General features: G+C 39.5%; 1 protein-coding gene across 4 annotated transcripts in view; it reads left to right on the top strand.

Moving 5' to 3' along the window:
- Positions 1-2371: 2371 nt before the first annotated feature.
- The window catches only part of ZNF516 (zinc finger protein 516), a 129831-nt gene continuing 110379 nt past the window's right edge, over positions 2372-21823 (top strand). For 2 of the 4 annotated variants that reach the window (XM_077810515.1, XM_077810519.1), the window contains exon 1: positions 6270-6548. The gene's annotated coding sequence lies outside the window, so the exon portion shown is untranslated. Of the gene's footprint in view, positions 2448-6269; positions 6549-20404; positions 20486-21823 lie in introns of those variants that run through there. The other 2 variants (XM_077810517.1, XM_077810518.1) reach the window with 2 other exon arrangements.

The raw sequence follows: 21823 nt of genomic DNA, 5'->3' as shown, positions 1-21823 counted from the left end.
TAATGTCTATAACTCTTGTGAATTTGGGATTCCATTAATGTTGAGTTCTTCTCATCTACCAAACTTAAGGCCCAGTTCTTCAGTCCTCCTTCAGAGACCCATTCCCTACTCTTTAACGGAGTAACCAGTGCAGGACTGAGTCCTATGGAAAGGAAATGTGGAAAATATTAAGTATTTTAAGGGCACTGTATAGAGACGCAGTAAGCAGTGCCCTGAGTGAGCTCACATTTTACTGTCTAAAGGAAAGAATCTATACAGACTAGAGAGAAAAAGAGGCAGGTCATGAAAATCACATTTTTATGTGGAGGAGCTTGAAAATCTCATGCACCTTTCATTGCTCTAAACTGTCAATTTTCACCATATGGAAATTATTAGCCTAATACTGTAGTTTTAAATACTGCCCAGGAATGCTGCTTTATAATGGATATTTTATTCTTTGTGTAAAGAAATGCTAAACTGCTATATAAACTATAACGATTAGGAAAATCTACACCCTGCATTGTGTATGCGATTAGTTTTAAAGGGATGAATTCCGCTCTTATCTGTGCTTGTGTAAATCTGGAATAAGTGAAGTCAGTGTCCCTACAGCAACTGGAGTAACAGAGTAGAATCTGGCCTTGGGTTAAAAAAAAAAATCTTTAGGAAAGGTTACGAAGCATAAGGAACAAAACACAGACTTTGGAATACAGATTATCTACCATGATGAAAGCATTTAAATACTCTACATTAAGGTGAAGAAACTGCTTCTGAAGTATAGGCTAAGTGCATTTTAAAAAGTGCCCTTTCTGTGTATTTAGACAAGCTATTTTCCTGTGAATTAGAATGAAATTTGATTGTTCCAACAAAATACATCCCACTCAGGCATTCAAGCTGAAACCAGCAACAATTGTCAATGACCTTTAACATGCCTGCTATTCAAATTAGTGCAGATCATTAATCACACATAGCTTACATTTTATGATTCGTGTATCCTTCATTACAAACTTTCTCTCTTGCTTGCTGCCCCCTCCCTCCCTTTTTTTCTTTATTCCAAGTCCTCTGGTAATAACCATTGGCTAGTGTAGGGATTCAGAACAGGATCGTACATTTTGGAAGCTGTCTGTAGTACTTTCTGTTGCAAGTGCAAGAAGTTGGAGGGGTGACACAGCAAAGTCAAACGTTGCGTGCACAAATACCACAGCACTAGGTAACCGTTTTCAGGCGCAGAGCTTGACTGTCTGGCAAGAACCACGTTCGGGGTGGTTTGGACAGTGTGTTCCTCTTAACTGCTAGTTATTCCTAGGTGAAACATGGCAGAAAAGGAAAGCTCTGGGGTGTAAAGATAATACTAATCCGCCTCAAAAGTCCAGCATAGCAATTCTACATCGGCATGCATTTTTACAACAAACAAACAAAAAACAAGCACTCTGAACCCTCAACACACTCGAGAAGTCTAGCACCAAGCTTCAGAAGATTAATTTAGGGTTTCCAGCCATAGACTAAACATATTCCAATCGCCTATGGCACACATACTTTGGGTGATTAAACTGAGCTTTGCAAACGTACAGGAAAATAAGGTTTGAACTTTTCAAACATAGGAGTGGATTATTTTTTAAAAAAGCCATATGGCAGATTGATTTGCTCAGAGCTCTTTCAACTCTTCCAGCGTAACTGTGGAACACCATTACCCTTTGATCTTGATTGAGGACTTTAATGTTTTTGTTACTGTGCATTTGAATAAATCTATAAATATTTTACCAGTGGAGCTAAAAAAAAAAAAAAAGGATGTTTCTAATAGAAATGCATCTGGAGCAACTCCAAGCTCTTACATTTCAGAGCTTAGATATGTGGGGAGTGTATAGTAGTTTGCACAAACATAACTTTTCACACAAAACAATACACACACACACACAAATATCCACCTCTATGATAGCTTCCAGTAATTCAGCTCCTGAATGTTTTAGTCATTTGAAAGAAGGTGAGATACATAACAAATCTGATAATGATTCAGTCCTATTAGTGGAATAATTATTTGTATATGACTCATTTCGAGCATCTAGACTTTCCCCGCATTGTACCAGAACTTTGCTGATGAGACAATAGTAGATAGTGTGTGCATTTAATATAGGACAGACCATTCTCCCATCTGGGGGAAGACATCAACCTATACATTGGAGGAAGCCAACGAAAAACAACTGGGATTCGCCAAAGCCAGGCTCGGTCTTTCGTCTGGTAGTCAAAGCAGCCCCGGCTGGCCAAAGGGCCAGGGAAAGTTTGGCGCTGAAGGGGCCCCTGGGTTGGGGCTCGACATAGAGGGTTTGCAAGTCGCCCCCCCGTCCGCAGGAGTGGAGCTGGCGCAGTGAATCATGTGCAGTTCTTTCCTTATTGCATTCAGCGCATGGTTTCACCTTCAGATTCTTGTTTGTCTGTGTGTCCTTTCCCAAATATTATTACCTTACGCGAACGAGGTAAGGCACAGGGTGGGGTGGAGTGGGGAAAAATCTCCGTAGGATCTTTTTCTTTTTTGGGGGCTGGGGGCGGTTTGGGGGGATGTGGATCCTCTGAATACGCCCGTGGGAAAAACTTCGCTTTTCCAATTAATGGTTAGTCTTACTCTATAATTTAAGGGATTTAAAAATGGTAACTTTGTACTGTTTGCCGAGAAAGAGATCATTGTTACTGCAGTGGTGCTGGTGGGGGAATTTATGGGCTGTATGAGCCTTTTGGCTTTGTACACTTCGTCAAAGGCGGGGGTGGGGGGGGGGGGAAGAGCTTGAATGCTATATTCATCCATGAAGAAACAAAGAACAAATTGGCTTACTTTAAAGTAAAATGCTTTGGCTAATGAAGGTGGGTGATGGGACTTCAAGCTTTTGAGCCTCGAGTCGCTACTTAAATTATTAAGGATTTTTGCTGGGTAGTATTGATTCAGAATATGCATGAAATGCTTGATGCCTGGGGTGTGTGTGTGTGTGTTTTCCCTTCATTTTTTAGTTGCACTCCCTTCAGCTGTGCGTACATAACTCAATGATAAACATTAACAGAAGTACACAGCTTATCAAAGGAAGTTGGGGCGGGTGGGGGTGGAAAACAAGTATTCACGGATAGACGCTGGAACGCTGAGAAGGGCTTGAAGGACAATGTGTAGCAATTACTTCCAGAAGATGAAAATAGCCATGGGGGTGGGGGTGGGAGTTGAATGTTTATATTTTTTAAAAAGGACACAGAGAGAAAGAAGAGTAGAAATAACGCATTTCCAGACATTTTGTGCGATGAAAGCTTTCCTCCTTCCCCCTTTCCCCCTCCTTCTCCCACTATCTCCAGTGAGAATTAGCATACCAAATAGTTGCGAACCTAATTTGAATTAAGATGGTTCGACAAGTTTAAGAAACTTTGCTAAACTCTGTGATAAGAGAACAAGTTGGGATATTACCATAGGCTGAATGTGTCTGGAAACTTGTGTAGAATGACAGTCACCCTGTTGTTTTTGCTCTAAAACCAGCTAACCTCTCCAATTAACTACTCCCGAGAAACCCTGGCTTTTAAACTGAAAAGTGCTGGTTAGGAGTCAGCACCATTTGTTATGAGCGTTAATAAGCTCCCAGCAGTAGACAAGTATCTTCTGGGGAATGTGCATTGTGTGTCTATGTCCATTACGCATATAGCTAAAGAGCCACTTGGACACTAGATGTTCAAAAATAAATTTGTTCAGACTTCTTCCTAAACATGAACCCTGGTCTTTATTTAATCCAGATGCAGGATTCCACCCCCAACCCCATATTTGCTGCCTTATTGTTGGTTTACATTTTCTGAAAAGGCGACTGGTGTAACCTGTGGAATTTGAAATGCAAATAAAAGCCTGTGGGAGTTGAGGCAGAACAAATCAGCATTTATAAAGTGAAAAAGATTTAATGTCTTTGAAACCATTGCAAGATTTTTTATAAAAACTGAATCATGACGTCAAGTCGTGTGAGAGATTTTTTTTTGTAATGTCTGAAATGTGAAGTGCTTACAGGAAAAACAGATTACAAGATTAACATCTGTTAACATGATCGTTTATCTACAGCCAAAAATAGGTCACTCCTTTCTTAAGGAAACACGACTGCTGGGCGGATGATTAAATAATGAATTTAGACTAATGAGTTAGTTGCAGTCTGTGTGTGTTATAATCTGACCTGTGACAAAAATATTTAATTCAGAGACCTTCGGAGATCATTATAAGGTCAAAGTCCCTTTTTAGGGAGAGGCACAACTCTCCCTCCTCTTCCTCCCACCCCCTTTTTCTGCTTCTTCTTTTTTCCATTCCCTATTGCTAAATGTTCTCCATCTCCTCCTCCCCCACTGAAGCAGTAATGAATGTTTTCCATCTCCAGTATTGTTAAAGGACACCAACTCTTTGCGTGCAAATGGCTAAGTTTCCTAAGCTCTGGGGTTGTTTTGTCATTAACTGAGACAGTGGCAAAGAAGAATAGGAAACGCCGATGCAAAGTAGCTCTCTGCTTTGCATCTGCCTACCCTCTAACTGTGATTGACAGCCCAAGCCTCCAATCGCCACTTCTTCCTCTCCATAGCTCTGAGTGCGTTTCTGTTACTGCTCAGACCTAGAACCAGGCTGCTTTATTTATTTACACATACCTTGGTGTGTGTGTGTGGATAGATAGAAATCTGCATAGGTACATCAAATCTCATACAAGACAACCGTATACCTCTGTTAGGTCCATAATAATGAATATGTAAAGAGTCAGCATATGAGGAGATTTCAAGTTACAAGTTGAGACCTGCTGGAGGAGAAGAAATATAAAATGATCTCTGGTTATATTTTTACAACAGCGTTGCAGTCATACCTATGTGAGGCAAATGGTGTATTGAAGTCCAAGAGTTACACCCATTCTCAGGTCATCATTGTTGTTTATATCTTTTAGCAATCTTCACAGTACATTATTTTTTTAAAAGTGACTGCAGAGTGCTCTTATGAAAATCACTTTGGGCCCTATGGAGCAATCGATTTTTAGACAGAATTCCTCATTGATTTCAGAGAAGATTGCTGCTGAAAAATTAGAGAGGTCTTTCATACTGGGAAGTAAAACAAAACTATCATGTCTCAAACTTTCTGAAGTTCTTGTAAAGTGTTTTTTTGTGAAGGGGACAGAGTAAATATTTAGTTCAGTGCAAATCCTTGAATGTAAAGCTCATTGCTCCAATAGAATAAAAATGCTGCTGACCAACAGACTCTGAATAATGGTCATTTCTAGACTACACAATAGGCACATTCAATAAAGGAATGCCTGTCATGAACCATACCAGGTTTTGTGCTTAGTTAATCCTCTACCCCAACTTCGCTCCAAATATTGATGTTATAATTTTATTTTTGTTTGGTGTATCAAGAATGTGCTACTTGTAAGTGCAGTGATCCAGACCTTCAGTTAGAGTTTAGCATTTTCTGTGCTTAGGGGTGGATTGTCATTTATCTGTTGAGTTCTCTCATGTTGTGTAATTGCGGTAAAAGGATGGGTGGGTTAGAGGTAGGACAGTTAAAGGACTAAATGCAACCTTTTGTATAAAACAACTTCCCAATTCACTCCGGAGATGGCCAGGCTCACTCCTTGGAGAGGGAGCCCAGAGGATGTCCAAAGAGGAACCTTTATTCTTTGGCCTTGTGCCACATACTTTATTTCATGCCTGCTTCACTAAATGAGTTAACTATCAAAGGGTTTTTCATTAACTCGACTTGGCAGCCACATATTTAACTTTTTTTTTTTTTTTTAAAAAGAGCGTAACAATTTAAAAACGGATTTGAACACCACAACGTGGAAGACTTTTACTCCTATTCAGCCTATTTTATAATACCAGATTACCTTTGTGCCCCTCCTCTTCTCCCCAACCCCATGGGTCTGGTGCTTTCAGAGAGCCTTGTCGGGATGGGAAAGGCAATTGCTCGACTTTGTCTTGACCGTTGCATTCCTGTGTTGCATTAATAGCCTGCATCGCCTGGAGGAGGCCAGAGAGCTGCAGAACACGAATGCAACAAAGACTGCAACGGCTTTAAGATTTGTTGCTGTGGTCGAGGTGGTTTTGCAGGGCTGATGTGGCTGGAAGGTGTGTGTGAGAGAGAAGGGGAGGGTTTGTACCTGGGCTGGCCGCAGGAGGGGAGCGGGCCAACCCCAGCAGCAGCTTGTTGCTGTGTGTTCAGTGCCGAGGGAGGGAAGCAGGGAGGAGTTTGGCTCAGGCAGCTCTTGCATTCAGTTGTCCGCCTTTATAATGTAGCCAGGACGTCACAGCCATGCACTGTAACACAAGAAGTTAAAGAGGCAGAGGGGAAGCAGCCACCCCTCAACTTCTAGCCCTTAACAAAGGCAGAGGCAGGCAGGGATCTGTCAGGAGAAACAGGCGCCGAGAGGAGAGGAAAACACAACTGGGGGGGGCTCGGAGAGATCCAGGGAGGCGCAATTAATGGAGGAGGAACGTTTTGAGGAGGCGAGGGAGGGGGCAGTTGAGCTCAGGCGGCCCCAGCGCTGCCCTATTGGATTACGTGGGGATCTCGTTGCTGGTGAAGCATAGTGGCGTGCAAGGTAATTTACTTTCTATTTTAAACTCCAGTTTGTTATTGTTGAAGGGAAAGGGGGGGGGTGGCCGGGGGGGGAGACTTGTTGCAAGGCGTGGCGTGCCCAGAAATAATTACGTAAGTATTCAAACCGGCTTGGTGATGTTGCTGACAAGAGGGGCAGTTTGTTCTGATGGCAAGGATGGAGTTTATTCCTGACAATGTATCGATTTGGAAAGCTTGAGGGAAGGGGATGGGGAGGAGGGGGTGAAACAGAGAGAAACATCGTGCTCTCTGTCTGTGGACAGATGAAACTTGGTTGCAAGGAACCCAGATTTATTTCTGGGCGTGGGATAAGGCACTAATATAGTGTAGTTCTGCAAAACAAAGGGGAAGGATGGTAGCTGAATTGCAGTTTTCCTGCGTTCACATTACACTCTTGGTCTTTTTTTAAAAAATATTTTTAAAGCTCTGATAACACAGATGAACTGACACAAGTTCTGATTAGTTCTGCTCTATGAGTGAGTCACAGAAAACCTTTATCTTTCAATATTATGGTGCCACTTTCTCGTTAGTGAAGGGAGGACTTTTATAGTTTGGTTTCAAGTGTTCTCCAGCTGGAATGCCCAGGAGACGCTTAAAAGTGGAATCCATTTTTTTAAATGCTATTAACTCCAAAATGTCACACTAAAACAAAGGTACTTCTTTCATGTAGTGATGTCCATTAATCACATAGATGTGAAGTAAATGTCATTTAAAATTGTTCTCTCAAGCTGAAGGCAATAATTATGTTCCTTTCCCCAGTAAAATCTTGTCTGTACAGTAATCAAAATGAAACTGTTTTTCATGTACCAGATAAATATTTGTATAAGCTCTTCAAATATTTTTGATGCTAAGGTAACATAGGCATCATGCATATGTTTTGGTTGCTGTAGAAGGGAAAAAACCTTCATTTGTGTAGTGCTGCTTCATTTTCTGTCAACATGTCCTTTAGTTGTGTCAAAACAAAACCTGAAATAAACTGTCCTGTTTATGCTTTTGTGTGTGTGTGTGTGTGTGTATATATATATATATATATATATATATATAAGTTGAATGTACTCTGTCAGGTGCTGAGAAGAGATAAAGAATGGAATTTATCTGAGGTTTTTCTACTAAAACTGGAAGCTGAAGTTGTATAGGAACACCTGTGGTGTAATTAGTATTACAGTTCAGTTATTCAAGGAGACATCTTTAGTTTCACAAGAATAACTGCCATAGCCATCTTGAGTAAGCTCTGGGTAATAAAGTGATCTGCATGTATATTTGGTTTACTTTGAAATAGTGGTATTATGTATACCTTCACTAGTTCTCAGACATTATAAAAGACTCTCTTCAGTTATATCTAATAATCCTCTTCTGAATTTATTTGCAGGGTCTTGATCCTTTAAAGTCCGATGATGTGATATCTTGGTTAGCAAGTATTATTACAGATTCTGCATTACTAATGAAAAAAATCAAACCCCAAACTATGATAAGATTGCATTAATCTGAAGTAGTTGAACAGTGCTGATAGAAAAAAATCTGAGAGAAAATTTAAAGATATTTGAGAATAACATGGTCTTAAAACACTGACTGATATAACAGATGGGTGTCCAACACTTGTTGTATATCAACAAAGAAGTGGTGCTCATAAATTAGCATAGCTTCTTTCTAAGAGGTTTTATAGCTCATCATGACCTTTTTAAATTGCTAAACCAATATGCATCAAGAGCTGCAGTCTCTCAGTAAATACGACTGCTCTCAGTACTCTGGGAAAATGAAAATAGTTTACCTCACTAGTATTAATGCTATCTATTGTTATGACCTCAATAACTGACTTCCTGCCTGGAATGGAGTTACAGCGGTGACATTTAACTTATATAGATTAAAGTTTCCTGACACAGTGAATATCATCTTTAAAAAAAATGTAGCTACATCTGATTTTCTTATAAGTAGTCATAGCACAGTGCCATCACCAAGATCTAACAAGACCAATTATCATCACAGGAATTTTCAGTGACCAGATAAAAATGATTGTCATCATTCTAAATCAGTGGTTCTCAAACTTTTGTACTGGTGACCCCTTTCACATACCAAGCCTCTGTGTGTGACCCCGCCCCCTTTTAAATTAAAAACACTTCTTTATATATTTAACACTATTATAAATGCTGGAGGCAAAGTGGGGCAAGCTAACAGCTTGCGACTGCCCCCATGTAATAACCTTGTGACCCCCTGAGGGGTCCCGACCCCCAGTTTGAGAACCCCTGGTCTGAATGTTCTTTCCTGGTCTAACTGCCTTTTAACTGCAACTTTTCTCCATTTAGCTTTACTCCAGCAAACATAGAGACTTTTCCCCCCCCCAAATATTTCAGAATTATTTGAGAAGGAGGGAGGGGAACCAATATGCCTCGCTTGAGTGAAAAATAAGAACCCTTTAAAATATACTTTCTTGGTGACGTTTGTGTAGCATACATCAGATGGCACGATGTATGACAGACTGGAGGAGTATAATCAGATGAATGATGTAGATGCTAACTTTTGTAAACTTTGGGCAGTCTATTTATTTAGCTTTGTTAAGGTCATTAAGTGCAGTGGGCCAAATCCCCAGCTGGTGTACATTCATTTAGCTCCATTGATTTTAATGGAGTTACACCAGTTTATACCAGCTGAGGATCCAGCCCGATTACTTTTACATTGTGATTTTTTTTCCTACCCCTATGAAAGAAAATATAATTACCATACTTATTAAGGGCTTGATCCAAAGCCCACTAAAGTCAGTAATAGCTTTGGAGGGCCCCAGTACCGCAAAGACTTATTCATACCCTTAACTTTACACACCATTTACTTAATTGGGATGATTCACAATGTGTTTTAAAAAAAAACAAGTTTGTAAGTCTTCAAAGGATCTTGACTCAAGTTTGTAGATCCTATATTCAGATTAGAAAATTGTGTTTAGGGTGTCCAACTGCATTATGTCTTAACACCATAACAATAGGAAGCTGAAATACAAACTTGATTGCATTCAGCAGGAAGAAACTTGCTTGAGCCTGTGTATTTAACTTGTAAAATGTGCTTGTTTACATTTTTAAGACACAAGTGTGAATGTGTACATGTATGCGTTTTAAGGATGAACATGTATTAGATTTCTACCAGAAATGGCATTAAAAAAACCCCTCTGTTGTTCTTTTCATAACTGTGTATTGTTTGTCAGTTTGGTAAGAAAGTATGAGCCGTTTTATACTTGCTTGTTGCCTAGCTGTCCTCTGATACACATATCCTCTGCTCCTGTTGACTTCAGTGGGAGTTGCATGAGTGTATCTCTCAGGGTAAAATTGCGCTCTGTCTATTTCAGTAGCGGAGATTCCAACTGTTTGGAACTATGGTAGCTTGGAAACTATGAGCTATCTTAACTTACTTTTTCTGTAGCCATAAACTGCATCCAGATAATTAATAACTGGATGGCAAAAAACAGCAGAAAGTCAAATTTATTTGAGTAGACATCTGCAATATAAATATTTGAACCTTGCAGCAACATTCCTTTTTCAAAGCAGACATCTTACATGATGTAAATGTTTATACATTTCAGTGCTAGGATAAAGCTGTTATGATTCAATCACTTAGGGCAAAATTCTCTTTTGGGTTACACCAGTGTAATTGCACAGTAACTCCTCTGTAATCAATGCAGTTACTCTAGAGTTACATGGGCATAAATGAGAGCAGAATTTAGCCCTTAATTTCTTAAAAGAAAAAAATGGAACCCTCTGTTTCCCAAGATTTGTTCTAAAAACTCTCTCAGCAGAAATGATTTTAATAACCTTGGTATTACTGAGCCTGCTCTAAAATGTACTAGTGGATCATGGTTCAGGTAATTAACGTTGCTATAGCTTTCATTAGTATTGTAGTACTTGTGTGCATGTGTTTACTTTCATTACCTGACTGTAATCCTGCAAACGTCCTGTTTCTTGGCTTGCTAAACCTGCTTTCCTGTCTGAGGCCACTGATGATGATTACCCAACATCGATGATTAATTTTGCTATTGCTGTTTACACCTTAACTCAGGTATCAGTAGAGCTACATCAAAATTGGTACACATTTCCTATAAACAGTTTCTCCCTCCATTCCAGAAGCTGGATTACAACAACAGTTCTTAAGCAAACAGTCTCAGGATATTATGCATGTGTTACTATGTTTTGAAGGGATATTGGCAAACTCTGTTTGTCTATTTACATGATGATAAAGTTACATATTTAGGGTTGTTAATGAATTCAGTGGTCTAAACTGTTTAAAACCTTATGGGATGAATGAACAGAGGCTTTTAATGTGGATTCAAAATTACTTACTTTGAGCTGAGTATTTAAAAAGTATTTTGACTTTTGCTAGCCTTTCACTAAAATGATGACTTATTGGAAATAATTCAATTAGTATCATCAGTAGAATATTGTATTTAACACTTGCTTAAGAAAGTCTACATTTTACTGCAGCCAGATATAGAAGCCATAGCCCAAATTTTGCTGTCATGTGTACCGGTGTAAATCCAATGTTACTCTGAATTTACATTGATGTATGGGGGAACACAATTTGGCACATAGTGCTTTGCTTCTCATTAAAGTTTATACAGTTACTAAATACATTTCAAATCTCTAAGAAATGCATATTGTCTCTCTCTTGTCTGTCTGTTTTCTTTACATCTTGCTGTCTGGCATTTGAGCTTTCCTTTCCACATGGTGGCTGTCATGCTTATGTCTAGAAGGAAATCTTTTCCACCAGCACATTTCCAAATTGTAAAGTAGTATAATTTTGTGACTCCCAAAAATTTTAAGTGCAGTTTCTGAAGTGATCTAGCTTTTAATCTTTTTTTTTTTCAAAATGGAAACTACAAAGCATGTACAATTGCAATCTGCAACTATTTTTAGAATTCAGACATGTTTAGTATATACTACAGTGATGAAAACAAATACTTAACACACAGGGTAATGGCTGGATACGGGTTATTTAAAAAAACCAACAAAACAGTAGCATTTACTCCAGCGACACTACATCTATTTCATATATATTCACTCTGATAGATTGCTTTTCTGTTTTTTTTTTTTTTTTGGTCAGTAGCTAATGAAATAATATATTTCATGAAATTACTGAAAAAAATGTAAAGAAGATATGAAAGATCAATTCATCAGGCAGTTCTGGATCTAAATGGTTGCTGAAAATAAGACCAACTAATGTATTTTAGTGTTTTCAAGGCACATGTACATATTTTTCTTTTCCAGCAGGTAAAGTAAAAGGAAGACTATTGAGTTGGCATGTCACTTTTGCTCATGTCAGATCAGGCTCCTTGATATGACTGCACTATTATTAATTTTTTTCCCCTCTGTTCATTTAAAAGGATGGTGAGCAGGGAAATGGTGTTAGCTTTCAGGACATACTGTGACAGACTGATGGAAATTGAGGTGCTGTTTTTATTTTTAATTTATTTATCAACCCTGATTTAAAACATTCCTCAGGTTTCAGAGTTTTTTCCAGTAGTATGACACTTTCCAAAATGTGTCTTGATTACAGTTATAGTTAAAATTAAAAACATTTTCCATGCTTGTCATGTTAAAAATAGATTTTTTAAAGGAAATTATTCATGTTCTTTGTTTTAAAAAGGGCAACATGTGTGTTTCTTCACCATATGGTAGCATTTAACCCATATTATATGAACTGACTAGGAGTTGCATTTAAGTGTTGATTTATTTCAGTACTTCAAAATGTTCTTTGTCTGAAATCTAGTACAGTAAATGATGCTTTTAAGGTTGTGCAGTGGAACTCTGGGTTTAGCAGCTGTAGTTTGCTGTTACAATGATACTAGGTAATGAGTAAGCATTTTTTTTTATTCTCTCTCAAATAATTTCCTTAAAGAATAATCCAGCTCTGAATGTTGAAATGATTTGTGGGAAGACTTATTCACAATAGTCAGTGACAAAACATGGTGTCAAGAGTTCCAGGGTGAGATGTTGCAGTCTCTGCTGGCTGAAACTAGAGCTACTCCTTTGATGGCTGACGATATGCTAAGCAAGACTTAGTTTTAGTGCCCCAATAGTCTGCCCATTTTAAAAGGTGCATTCTTGTTCACTTTGGGTTAGACTGTGAAGTACGTATGTTGGTGAGCAGACCATTATTACCAATTCCAAGTATTATAAAACCATCAGTCAGCTCCCCAAAAATCATGGGATTTTTTTTATTTTTTTACTTTTAAAGAAAATACATTTTGAGTTCTTTTGTTTGCTTTTTGGTTTTTTGAGCCTTTAGGGGTCACATTTTCAGTCTTCACTGGAGCCATGAGGACTAGATACTTTTACAGTAAAAGCTGAAATTCTCCTATAGTTATTTGACTCCGAGAATTCAGACTTTAATGAAACACCAAATATTATTAGACTTGTGATAAAATTGTCAGAGTTGACGACATTTAGTTACTTACATAAAGTAGTCCCATTGATCTCAGTGGAACTACTTGTATGAGTAATCCATTTGCTCTCCATCATGTGTAAGGGGTTCACAGTCTGTCCCTTAGTGAGGTCTTTTGTGGCCTTAAAGTATATCCTTGAGTAGAAAAATATTCCAACATATCTGTAACGGGTTCACTGTATAAAAGATATGTTGGCTTCTTGTAGTTTCAGATCGTATTCTTAATAAATTAATTTGTACTATAGTGATTGTAAGTACATGGTACACTTCTTAGATCATTGGAAGAGCTCTGTATAATACTTCTGTTAACCTCAGTAAAATAAAACATGAAATAAGATTTCCAAACTCCCTCTAGTTTTGAAACCATTGAGGTGTGCATTGGGGAGAATCTGTACTCCACAGCATTATGCTGTCCTCTTGATGTCTCCTTGAATGCCACTACAGGTTTCATATATTTTCATACCTGGTCCCTTGCAATGTCCTCCCTATTGTTGTTTAACAGCAATACCTTGTTGACACCATATTTAATAGTTATATTAATGTTGATTTCAGGGACAATGTATTTCAAGGGAAAAAAGAGATAAATGTGTGTTCATTGATTTTCAGGAAAACCTGTAGGGTCAGAAAAAATACATGCTGCATGTAGATAAGCCCTGGTTCCTTTTCTTATTTTCTAGATGAGTTTTACCTCTGTAAGTGAACGCTATGAACCGTGATGCATAATTTATATTGACATTAACAATGATACTAGAGGAATGTTTTAATGCCAGTTTGAGAAAATATCACAATTAATGTTGATAACCCTGGTTCAATTACATTGAAATTGATTTTAGTAGAAACATCCATGCCTTTGGCATGACCGTAAGTGGTATGATGAAATAATTCACTCCTTTTCATAATGCCAAGCATATTGGAGAGATCATGTTATCATGAACAGTGCACACCAGGTGTCAAATGACTTGACAGATATACAGCTTCACTTCTGAATGGTTCCTTCCAATTAGAAAGTAACAGTTTTAAAGGGATCAACGGAGGAATTGGAGTCTCTGAATTCTGTAATGTCAACAGGTGTGTTTTTGCTACTGTTATTTGTTCAGCTAGTTTTTAATGAGCCACAAAACTATTTGGTAAATCTTGGGCAAAGTTAGAAAACAATACTACATGAAAGTCGTGGGGATTAATGGTTTAGTGGTAGGGATTAAAAGTGGTCTCCGCAAATTACCCTGTTGATAGAGAAGCCAGAATCTGTTAATGGTGTTACAAACGGATTGGTTTATCAGTCAGTTATTTTCTAGGTTGATTAGTGATTATAGGTTGCTCTGTATCTGTACTACAAAAGTAAATTGTGTTGGGACTGCTAATATTCCACACACAGTTATTTTAAATATTAAAAGCAATGTCAGATAACTTTTCAATACTTATTTAGATGGGCATCAGCTGTGGCCAGAATTTTCCAAAGTGGATGCTTATAGTATTTGGGTACCAAATAGGTGATCTGACTTTCTGAGGTGCTGAGGAATGGAAGCTATAAGTGCTTGGCATCTCTGAAAATCAGGCCATCTATTTAAATGCTTAATTTTAGTGCTGAAATTTTTGGCCTCTGTCTTTATTTGTTTCTTTGCAGAACCTTAGCATGCGTTGCGTGCTTCTGATAATCAAAATAATGTGCACATTCTTTTAAACCAGTGGTTCTCAACTTGCGAGTCACAACCCCAGAGGAGGAAGAGAGTTATGAACAGGTGTCAAGGAATGGTGATCACTCTGCCCTTCCCATTTTGCTGACTGGGGAGTCCCAGCTAGCTGAGAGGGGAGGTTGCAGGGGTAAAAGTAATATTAAACTCTTACCAGTATTGGGACCAGCTCCAAGCCCCTGGAAGGGGCGGGGCCTCGGGTGGAAGGGGCGGGGCTGGGGGGGATCAGCTTCCCTGAGCCAGGCCATCCACACTGCCTGGCCCGCTCTGTTCCAGCTGCTATCACGGTATCGACGACTGTGAGCCCTGGGACCTTTTAAATTGCGGGCCCCAGGGCAGCTGCCTCTCCTACCCCCAATCACCGACCCGAGGGGTGCAAAAGGGGCAGTGATGTTAAAGCGCTGCATACAGGCTGGTACCGGCTTCTTACCGGCACGCTGTAGCAGCCTGTACAGGCCTACTTTCACCCCTGGGAGGGGGGTCTTGATATGAACTTGGACAAGGGGTTTGAGGTATGGAAGAAGTTGGTTATTTTAAAGAGTGACTCTTGTGTGCTATCTTCTAATCTTTATACATAAAATTCTCTTCCCATGTACCAATATTTCATGTTGTTACCATTCATACTTACATTATAGGTCACATGCGCCTCTATGCCTATGCATACAACACTTGGTATAAACTGGCACATTCTGAGAGTCTCCCTGACAGAGAGGAGTCACAATGGAGTCCTTCAGATATTTGCTGCATCTTTCTATGCTTGTCCTGGGAGATACTGTTGCTTTCACTTTACTGCCTTGCGCTGATCTGTAGTCTATAGGCTTTTCATTATTAGCTACATTGGGGAAATGCAGTTGTTTGCCACTGGAAGTGAAATGGCAGATAAAGAAAATTGCCAAGTATGATACTTCTTAGACGCGTCTGGAGCACTGCAAGGAAGATTCACACACTAGACAAAATCCTAATTGTTCTCTAATAGTTTGGCTCTTACAAGAGAAGAAGGGCAGGATTCCAGTGCAAGCAAAGAAATCTCAAAGTGGTTTAGACGGAAAGTGGAAGATCAGGGTTGCTGCATAGAAAGCTGGAGGTTGGGCTGCCAAATTTACTTGTTCTCATGTTAGATGAATGAATAGCTGCAAGGACATTAGCGAGTTGAGTAGTTTGAGGGGAGGAAAAGGAGTGGAGTCCTTGAGAAGTGTCATAAAAGTTAATTCCTTGCCTTTTTAATACCAGTCTCCTTTTTCTTCTAATTAAAAATCTAACACTCCTGAAAACATTCAACATTTTTAGTTATTTTGAAGGAGCAGCCCTCTTAGAGTGATGAGAAGGATCAAGGCTTGCATCCTCAAAGAGTGTAGGAGGAGATAGATGGTTAACCTTGCTCTTTTGGGTACAGCGTGTGAATTTTGCAACTCTGGAGTACAGGAGATCAGACGTAGAGAGAGCAAAATGAACACAGTGAGAGATTAGTTTTTCTTTGACAGGGTTCAGGGTAATGGCAGGAACAACAAGTCTGCCTGAATTTTGGCTTGGGTCCTATCTCTTCCATAACCTAATTATGTAGACTGGGACAGGTTATTAAGCAGCATATGGGGACCCTTCATTCTCTCAGCCAATTCTAAGATGGGAACAGTGCCATTTGGGTCACATAAGTCTCGAGAGAGAGAGAGAGGTTACAGTCTGGGAGCCTTTGTCTTGTCTTTTTCCCCTTTTCAAGAAGATGCATGCTCTTCTCAGATCTCTAAATAAAGGGAAGAGACAAGGAGATATGTGACAACTAAGAGGATATCAGACATCAAACACATTTTTGTTGTCCTTTCGCTTGGGTTTGCTGAATGTATTTTAAGGAAGTGCATGGCATTTAAAAGGCTGAAATCCATCTGCTTCACACTCTGATTGAATTTAGTCTCCACTTTTGGCACAATAATTCTTCATAGGACAATTGAATTTTCCTCACTAACTTTTGAAAAAGAAAATACTTGCTACCTTTGCAGAAGAAACACAAATATTTTTTTTCAACCCCTCTCCCCTTCCCCCCCCACCAAAACAAACCAACTTTACCCTGATTTTCTCATATTCCTTTGGGGTTTGTGCGGACAGTGGTTGTCTAGCTAGAGGAACCCACACTTCTCCCATGCTAGGACACACATTCTGATAACATCTTGGAGCTAGGCCACTTTTGAAATTCTGAAGTTGAACACACACAGTCACTCCTCTCATTCAGGATAAACTAACAGAACTCTGCCAAGATTAGTTGATGGAACTGTCAGGTTCTGTCAGCTGTGTCTGTTTTCCAGTGCGGAAAGATTGCTTTGCTACCTCACCAGCTTTCCTTTGCTACCTCACCAATAGGGAGCTGGGCTTGGGCAGCAGCAGGTAAAGGAAGAGAGGGAGGAGGCAAAGTGAGTGGGGTTTGAGCAGGGCTTTGGCGTGAATGGATGATTTAATAGGAGATGCCTGTGGGTGGGATCCATTTCTATGCAGGGCTGCTGGGGTCGTTCTGGGAACCCAGAGGCTCTTTATTTAGGCACCAGTGTAGAGACACTTGACCTGAGCTCTGTGGCACACCATGCAGCAGCACAGTGTGTAGGGGGTTGTTGGATTGTCTTGTGTTTTGGATGGTGCCTAGCACAGTGAGAATGTGGTCCGTGACTAGGACTCCTAGGTGTTACTGTAATACAACTAATACATAATAATAATGGGCAGAGTGGGGAGGGTGAGGAGTGGAGATCTGGGGGGGGGGGTGGGGGCAGGGGAGGGAGAGTGGTGCATAGAGAAAGAGGGGCCAGAGCAGGGGGGTGTGTGTGTGGTGGGGAGAATGGAGAGGAGTTCCACTTCGATTAACCACCTGCGTTCATCAGAATTTAGATAATTTCTGATGACTCACTTACGGTTCATCAGAGTGCACATAGATCTTCTCCCCACTGCTCCTTGCTCCTCACATACTATTCTCACACAGCCCTGCTCTTTCATATGCACCCTTGGTCTGCACCATGACTCCTCCTCTCTGGCCATATTCAGCTTTTAAACACTGACATAGAAAACCTGAGTAGTCGGGGTGGGGGTGGAGTTGGGGTTGTGGGTTGAGGAAGCGTATTGAGGCGTGGGGCTGTAGGGAGTCATGAAGTGGCGCAATGGGAGCAATCTGGGTCATGCACTGGAGGCTATGGGAGGAATTGGGCTGTGCCAGGGAACAAGGGGAAGGAGTACAGTTGAGGGGCAGGGTATATGCTAATCTTGTATTCGTCTGAATAACGTTTAGCATTTGCAGAGATTTCTTAAATAAGTTTCATCAAAAACACACTTTTTTTTTTGTTAACACCAGTTACAGCTGCTCAAGAGTTCATACCACCAACTCATTCTTAAGAGAAATCAGGAGTCGAGTCACTAGTTAAGTACACACACAACCTTTGAAATCTACAGTTGTGATTACCTCTTGCATATCCTCCGCCCACACCTGCCACTTCCCTTCACAACCCTAACTCTGACCAGAAACATTGACGGTTGAAAGAAGGAATAACATCACCTTAATAACATTGCTATAAACATAAACTATAACAAAACAATAAACATGATACAACCTTTTCCACTTAAAAAAATTCCCTTGATTAACAATCATCCAGCAGAACCCACTTAAACACAACCATTTACCCCTTACACACTAAACACCTACACTTCTGTGTGACACAAGTTCAACATTTTAGACAATTAGAAAAGCTCCATTTCTAACCACTAGGCTTGGTTGGAGTTAAATTATGATTATTTCTTATTTGTATTATATTAGCTCCTAGTGGCCATGACTGAGAGCAGGACAGAGCTCCATTGTGCTAAAGCTAGGTGATGTACATACGCAAAGTCAGATTCAGTCGCTGCCCTTGCTGGCTGTATTTTTGTGTGCGTGTGGTTATATGGATTTGTTAAATGTGTCATTGACATTCTTCAAGGCATATCTGCTATCAAGTTAAATGTTAAGAAATAGCTGGTAATTATCAAAGACCTCTTCAAATTAGTATTAAACTATCACAAATTAAGTAAAATCTGTGTAATCTCAAAATTACTGTACATTTACCAAGCAGTTAGTCAGAGAATGGTGAAATATCTGGCTCCATGCTGACATTTGAAAGATATGCTGTGTGTGGAACCTGGACATTTGGCAATAATCTTCCTGGCATCAAAAGTGATCTGGATGGTCATGCTGTGGAAATGCTTTCTGTTTTTCTCAAAAATCAGCTGGTGCCACACAGGGAGTGTGAGTGCCATCACATCCTTCCTAGGACTTCTAGGAATGATAGAGAGGCCTTAACTGATTATTCTGTTGCTGTTGGGGAGTGCTTAGACGCTTGATAGATGCCTGAATATCTTGGTTGTTGAGGAAATGAGTTTACCAGATACCAGGAGGCTGATTTCATGCTTCATAGTGAAAGGGCACAGAGTACTTTTTGAAGAGCAGGAAGGGGGAAACATTGGGCTTGACTTGTTGTGTAGAATGCATTCACGTAGGCTCAAAGTGTTTGCACGCTCAGATGGGGTAGTATGGTGTACACAAGCCTTCTATCTTTGTTCAAACTCGAATGGAAACTTTTAAACAATTGAAACTTTTTTTTATAATATCGGGATATTAGTGGGTTATGCAGCATACTTAGTCCTCACATAGAAGTGAACCAAGGGGTCATTTCTGTACATTCTGTGGACCAGATGCAGATGGGAATAAAGCAGTGCAACTCCCTGGGCAGCCTTTGGGCCAAATTCAGTGATGATGTAAATAGTGGTGTAAATTAAAAATTGGGCAGAAATTTGTGCTTGTTGCAAAATAGTGGAATTTGTACCAATTTGGCATTGATTGGGAGCTAAGTTTTCTGCTCAGTTACTCTAGATTTATATTGGTATAACTCCATTGACTTCAGTAGTATAATTGAAATTTACATCTGAATAAGTGAAGTCAGCATTTAGTCCGAGGTCTGCAAAATGAGCATAATCTATATGCGTATAGAAGATGTGGCGGGGACAGGTAGCCACTTACAGCAGGAAAACTAATTAAGAGGAAGAGATAAGATAATGGAGGACTCCACGTTTCAGTGTAACTTGCATCATCTTCAGCACTCCCGGATGTAGTCCTGGTGTAAGCAAGGGCAAACTTTGCTTACTCCCTTTTCTGTAGGTGCTGAATTTGGTTCCCATAGAATACAAAATCAGTGTAATTTAAACTCCCTTTCTGATCGTAATTCAGATCTCATTTATTCCAGGTGTGTAATTTACACTACCACACACATCACTGCTGAACTTGGCCCGTTTGTGTGAGCACATATTCTTCTGTGTGCATACGCACACAAAAAATATGAAATGTTGACTGTGTAGCCCCTACTGACATTAGTGAGTACTTACTACTCACATGAGTAGTCCCATTGACTTCAATGGGACTTCTCATGAGAAAGTGCTCGCCAGTTTCAGTAATGATTGCACAGTCCTGTCCTAAGTGGGGGTAAAATTGCTCAGTAGTCCTTGTATTGGTATTTCCTTCAAAAAGAGCTTTAGTATTACAGGGCTGTACTCTTACAAGTGTGAGATTTGCATGTTGTTTTCACTTCTACCACCAGCATCAGCAGTCATTTAAAAATGGAACTGAGGAACGTGTATATAAAAATCTCATACATAGTACATGAAAAATACACAGTTATCTGAAACTGAGTAAAAGATAAAAATAAATATTCCTTTTCTTCCCTTTTCCCCCTCCCAGGCCCTTCTTTCTGTCTGGCCAAATTTCTGTCCTTGGTTACATGCCGACAACCTCATTGAAATTGGAGGGGTGTAACTAAGGGTAAGTTTTGTTCCTCTGTGTATACGGGAGGTATATATGTGTGTTATATGAATGAAGTAGGAGCTGGTTAATTATGAAAGAAAAAATGGCACATGAATGAAATACAGGTTTAGGAAATGAGAAGAGCTAGGGTAACATTGTTTGCCTAAAGATGTCATCATGGCACAGACATTCTGTATATTTTCTTTAGTTGCTAGAATATGACAAAAGAATAACTTGTTAAGTAACATCAGAGAAATGTACTTGCTCAGTAGACCAGCAGCAAATGTACAATACAGTAAATGCCAAAGGCAAGGATTCAATTTAATAGTGACTTAAGAACCTTGCAATAGTTCAGAATTTTGCTTTCCACATTTCATGTCTTGATAAAAGAGCAAAAGATTTGACTTTTTTTTACATCTATAAGAAACAGTTCCATTTTACAGGTTTCAGAGTAACAGCCGTGTTAGTCTGTATTCGCAAAAAGAAAAGGAGTCCTTGTGGCACCTTAGAGACTAACCAATTTATTTGAGCATGAGCTTTCGTGAGCTACAGCTCACTTCATCAGATACATACCGTGGAAACTGCAGCAGACTTTATATATACACAGAGAATATGAAACAATACCTCCTCCCACCCCACTGTCCTGTGGGAGGAGGTATTGTTTCATATTCTCTGTGTATATATAAAGTCTGCTGCAGTTTCCACGGTATGTATCTGATGAAGTGAGCTGTAGCTCACGAAAGCTCATGCTCAAATAAATTGGTTAGTCTCTAAGGTGCCACAAGGACTCCTTTTCTTTTTCCATTTTACAGAAGATATGCATTGGTTTTACCAGTCTTTAGTTTTAAAGATTGTACCTGGACAAACTTCCTAACATTGCAATTGTTACAATTTATGGGGGGAGAGAGACACACACACACACAGAGTAATGTAACAGTTTTATATTCAAACCATAAAGGTGTGTGGTGCTAATCAGAACCAATAGGTACTCTAAGGCATCTTTACTTTTCCAGTTGGGTTTTGAACTTTTGGACTACTAAATTTTATTTTCTTGTTAAGAGCCACAGTCAGTGGAGTCAGTGAAGTTAGACCAGGAATTAATTTAACTAATTTTTGTTAAATATTCAAGGGTGTTTTTTTTTTCTAGTTTGATTTTTAGATTAGTTTAAAACAGGTTAGAAATTAAATTTGTTTAAAATCTTTGGCTCGGGGCATCCATACTGCCACCATTTTCAATCAAAATAATTGCCACCACTATGAGGCTTGGAAATGCTTTCCGTACTTTAATGGTGTGGCCCTTATATTCCACCCTAATCCATGTAGGCAGACACTAGTGGCCCCACTGAAATCTGTGCA

The sequence above is a fragment of the Eretmochelys imbricata genome, chromosome 2 (genome assembly GCF_965152235.1).
Source record: "Eretmochelys imbricata isolate rEreImb1 chromosome 2, rEreImb1.hap1, whole genome shotgun sequence".
Taxonomy (NCBI): Eukaryota; Metazoa; Chordata; order Testudines; family Cheloniidae; genus Eretmochelys; species Eretmochelys imbricata.
This window is presented reverse-complemented; position numbering and strand designations above follow the sequence as displayed.